The following is a 5721-nucleotide window of genomic DNA, read 5'->3' as shown; positions in this document are numbered from 1 at the left end:
TGAGAAACTCATTCTTTTTTTTTCCTTAAAGTTTTTATTGTGAATTGAGTGAAATTTTATAGGGCAGATCATCAGTTTTACATTCAACAGATCATATACTTTATTTCATTACAATATAATTATTATCCCCTCCGTGTACCATCAATTAACAGTATTTCTCTCTATTCACTTTAGCTCTTTTTTTTTTTTAAACACTCAGGCATATATAATAATTTACACCACCAAAGGGCACATTCTGCAAGTCTGCCTCCTAGCCACTACCTCTTAGTCCCTCTCTTCCCGTGGATCTAGAGTCCTTAGCCACTCCCCGTCTCCATAGCCCCATCTCTGGTGTCACTGCTTCTCTGGATAAGGTCTCACATTCTGCTTGTGCTCTTCTTCCTTGATGGGCCTTTGTTTCTGGACTGCAAGATTAACTACTCCCCCATTTTTGTTACAAAAATTCTACCTTTACAATTGTGACAGTTGCAATTAGTCACGATAGCAATTATTAACTATTAAATCATAAAAATCTTATCCCCATCTCTTTTTACCAGACCAATCTAGACAAGAAGAAAACTATTCAGTGGGGATTCTATCTCCCCCCCCACACTCTTAAACTAAACTCTTGAAACCTTGTAAGCCAGTCACTTTGTGCCTTTATTGCCCTTCATTTTAGGTAACCAATGTATAAGTTTCCTGTCCCTGTCTACCTTGTGTACAGGGGTGATAACATTGATACTTGATGTGAAGACTCCTTCCCTCTTTGTTGGTATTTAGAGCTACTACCTCCATGAGCATAGATCAAGTTCATCAAATTGAGAAATCCATTTTTAGCAAACACACTGGAACCCTAACAAGCAAACAAGGGCTGCCTTTCAAAGATATTTTCACTGGAAACTGTTATGTACTCATTTAAAAGGTAAAACACTTTTAAGGGATTGCATTTAGATCTAGTTTTCAAACCACAAAAAAGAAATTTTGACTTCAAAATTTTCTTTGCCACGAGAGGTCATTCCCCAGCTTGATGGCCAAGCAGCGATGGCATTGTCTCGTCAAATGCATACAGCTAATGTTGAGAGGGAGGTGTCACTAATATGCCCATTTTATAGATGAGAAAATGAAGGCACATGAATGTGAGCAAAGAACTTGGGCAGTGAATTGTGTTCAAATCCAGGCCTGTTGAACTCCAGAGCAAGAAAGATTGACATCTTGTCAAAGGGTGAGGTGAGCTAGACTCCCATAACAAGGGGCTTGGGCAATGGAAGAGTTTTATACTTTGTCCAGGAAGGCAAAAATAAGGGCAGTGGTCCAGGCTCAGGGACCAGGGTATGTGGGCATGGAGAGGGGAGGGATTCAGAACTTTGTGGTCAGGCAATGGCACCTGCATCAGGGGTTTGGAAGGGTACCTTTCTTATTCTCCCCTGATCCCCACCCATGAACCCAGGCTGCAGAAGAACATTCCAGACATCTAGTCTCCATCACCATGGTTCATTCTCTGTTGGAATCCTATCGTTTCTTCATGGAAGCCCACTTCAGGCCATTGCTTGAATTTTAAAACTTCTCACCTAATCTTTGGATGTCAGGTATTACTGCTCAGCCATTGTTCCAATGTTGACTCCTTCTAGGTCTCTGTCACATTGGTTTCTGGCTTCTTCCTCCTCAACTGCCCCTCTTACAGATGGGAAGTACCATGCCCTATTTCTAAGAAATCAGAGGACACTAAATTCCAAATGTCTCACCTAACTGGTCAATTCTCTGTGCCCCAGCTCCAAGCTCATTCTTGAAGGTAGCAGCTTCATACCAGATCCTACCTCCTTTCTCTTTCACCTGCTCCACCTGCACCATCTTTCCTTAATCTAGTCCTGAGATATGGCACAGGAAACTGGAAAAAATCTTGAAAACAGAAACCTGGGAGATAGCCATGTTGCCAACAATTACTGTACACTTGCCAGTTTTTTATATATTATCTCTTCTAATCACCACAATATGAGTATTCCAGAATATTTAATTGTGCTCATGAGAACCTGTATGTAGACCAAGAGGCAATTTTTCAAACAGAATATGGAAATGCTGAATGGTTTCAAATTAGGAAAGGTGTGCAACAGGGTTGTATTCTTTCACCGTACTTATTCAACCTGTATGCTGAGAAAATAATCTGAGAAGCTGGGTTCTATGAAGAAAAACATGGCATCAGGATTGGCAGAAGACTCATTAACAACCTGCAATATGCAGATAATACAACTTTACTTGTTGAAAGTGAAGAGGACTTAAAATACTGATGAAGCTCAAAGACCATAGCCTTTGGCATGGATTGCATCTCAATGTAAAGAAAATAAAATACTCACCACTGGACCAATGAACAACATCCTTATCAATGAAGAAAATATTGATGTTGTCAAAAGACTTAATTTTTCTCTGATCAACACTCATGGAAGCAGCAGTCAAGAAATCAAATGAAGTATTACATTACACAAATCTATTGCACAAGACCTTTCTACAGTGTTGAAGAGCAAAGATGTCATTTTGAGGACTAAGGTGCACCTGATTCAAGCCCTGGTATTTTCAATAACCTCATATTCATGCAAAAGTTGGACAGTGAATAAGGAAGATCATAGAAGAAAGAATCGACACATTATGGTATTGGAGGAGAATATTGAAAGTACAACGGGCTGCCAAAAGAACAAATAGATCTGTGTTGGAAGAAGTGCAGCCAGAGTGCTCCTTGGAAGCTAGCATGGCCAGACTTTGTCTCTCATACTTTGGACATATTGTCAGGAAGGACCAGTCACTGTAAAAGAATATCATGTTTGGTAAGGTGGAGGGTCAGAGAAAAAGAGGAATACCCTCCCACCCCCCAGAGATATGGATTGGCAAAAAAGCAGCATCAATGGGCTCAAGCATGGCAACAATTGTAAGGTTGGTGCAGGATCGGGCAGTGTTTTGTTCTGTTGTGCATAGGGTCGCTATGAGTCAGTACTGACTCAATGGCACCTAACAACAACAACAACAACAACAATCACAACAACCCTGAGAGAAAGAAAATTATTTTTTCTCTCTTGTTGTTATGGTTATTGCTAGGTGCCATCCTGTCAGTTCGGACTCATAGTAACCCTATGCACAGCAGAAAGAAACACCACCCTGTCCTGAGCCATCCTCACTATTGTTACGTTTGTCAGTCCACCTCTTTTTTGCTGACCCTCCACTTTTCTAAGCATGATGTCCTTCTCCAGGGACTAGTCCCTCCTGATATGTTCAAAGTACAAGAGACTAAGTCTCGCTATCCTGGCTTCTAAGAAGAATTCTGGAGTGGGGCTCTAGGGTAATCACTGGAAAGCAAGGTTAGTTTGAACCACAAGGTCAATGGTTCAAACATACCAGCAGCTCATTTGAAACCCTATACAGGGTCTCTATAAGTCGGAACTGACTCTCAAGACACTTAACAACAACTTGTGACACAGATTTGTTTGTTCTTTTGTTAGTCCATGGCAATTTCAATACTCTTTGCCAATACTATTATTCAAATATATCGATTCTTTTCTGGTCTTCCTTATTCATTGTTCAACTTTCACGTGCATATGAAGCTATTGAAAACACCATGGCTTGAGTCAGGTGCACTTTAGTCCTCAAAATGACATCTTTATTCTTGAACACTTTATAGAGTTCTTTTGCAACAGATTTGCCTAATGCAATATATTGCTTGATTTCTTGACTTCTGGGTCTGTGAGAGTTGATTATCGAGCCAAGCAAAATGAAGTTTTTGACAACTTCAATCTTTTCTCCATTTATCATAATGTTACTCATTTTATTGGTCCAGATGTGAGGATTTTTGTTTTCTTTGCATTAAAGTGCAATCCATACTGAGGACTGACATCTTTGATCTTCATCAGTAAGTATTTTAAGTCCTCTTCACTTGTAGCAAGCAAGCTTGCATCATCTGCATATTGAAGGTTGTTAATGAATCTTCCTCCAATCTGATGCCACATTCTTTTTCATACAGCATACAGAATGAATAAGTATGGTGAAAGAATACAACCTGGTGCACACCTTGCTTGTTTTAAAACCATTCAGTGTCCCCTTTATCTATTCTAACAGCTGTCTTTCAGTAAATGTACAAGTTCCTCTGAGCACAATTAAGCGTTCTGGAATATTCATTCTTTGTACTGTTATCCACAGTTGGTTATGATCCACACAAACATCCTTCCATAATCAATAAAGTACAAGTAAACATCTTTCTGATATTCTCTGCATTCATCCAAGATTCATCTGACATCAGCAATAATATCCCTAGTTCTGTGTTCTCTTCAGAATCTATTATAACAGAACTGAAGTTCAGAGAAATTAAGTCATTTCCCCAAGGTCACGTAGCTAGAAAATGACAAACCTTATCCATACTTTTAACCATGAGGCTACCTGTCATCTCTAATGGTGTTGTGTTTGATCAAGAAAAATGAGTGGGACAGACCTAGAAACCAGAATGTGGAATCCCTGGTTTGAGAAAGAGACTATTTCAAGTGAGGGATGACATTTCAGAAAAAAATAAGGTATATCAAATTCAAACATACCTAATGACTCTTGATACCATCCCAAATTTGATTCTCCCCCAATCTTTATTATCTTAGTCAATGACAACTCTATGCTTCCATTTGCTTAGGTGAAAAACTTTGGAACCTTTCTTAGTTCTTCTCTTGCTACATTTTGCCCTTCAGAAACTTCAGTTGGCTCTTCCTCCAAAGTACAGAATCTGATCATTTCTTATACCTCTATCATTAATTCTCTGTTCTCAGTCTCTATCACCACATCCCCTCACTGACTCCCAACTATAGTCACATTATTATTATTTTTTGTATCTAGAATATTCCTACCTCAAAGCCAGTAGTATGTGTGTTATATATTGCATGTGCTTAAACATGAAGTATCTCATACCAGCTGTTCCTCGGACACCCTATATAGCATGGCTATGAGTCTCAACTGATTCTTAAAAGCCAACTACCACTAAATGATGGCTCCCAAACAATTATTCTGAACTCTGACCATAGACAGCTTCGGTTGTCTCTATTCTGTAATTTTGGGGTCCTGGTGTGGCGCTGTGGGTTAATGCTCTATACTGCAAAGTTGATTTGAATCTTAAGGTTGGCAATTCAAACTCACAGCATCATTATGGGTTGGAACCGACTCCAAGGCACTTAACAACAATGACAATTCTGTGTTTTAATGCAAATATAAGGCATTTCAATGAATTCAGGGACTTTGACTAACCCTGATATGTCACCAGGAGATTTTTGGTCAAACATCTATATTTTACCTATTGATTAAATTCTCCTGCCACCACATTTTCCTTCTCCTAGTCATCTTGATGCCACAGGTATTTCCAGATGAGAGGAATGTATATCAGATATATCTCCAGTTAATAATTTAGAACAGTGAATAGCAGAAATGTTTGTAAGTGGCCAGACAATAAACATTTTCAACATTGTAGAATGAAAGATGCCATAGACAATACATAAACATATGAACATGATTGTATTCAAATACAATGGTAGCAACCCAATTTCACTCAGTGGTCCTGATTTCCTGGAACTTAGAGTACTGGTGTGGCACCAGACTGAAAGATCATTTGAGCAGTGGTTCAAACTCACTAGCCATTCCTCGAAAACCCTATACAGGATCACTGTGGGTCAGAACCAACTCAATGGCACTTAACAACAACAGCCACAATCTAAGGGAACATGTGGGAGGGCA

This window comes from Chrysochloris asiatica, unplaced genomic scaffold, assembly GCF_000296735.1.
Source record: "Chrysochloris asiatica unplaced genomic scaffold, ChrAsi1.0 scaffold00547, whole genome shotgun sequence".
Lineage (NCBI taxonomy): Eukaryota > Metazoa > Chordata > Mammalia > Afrosoricida > Chrysochloridae > Chrysochloris > Chrysochloris asiatica.
This window is presented reverse-complemented; position numbering follows the sequence as displayed.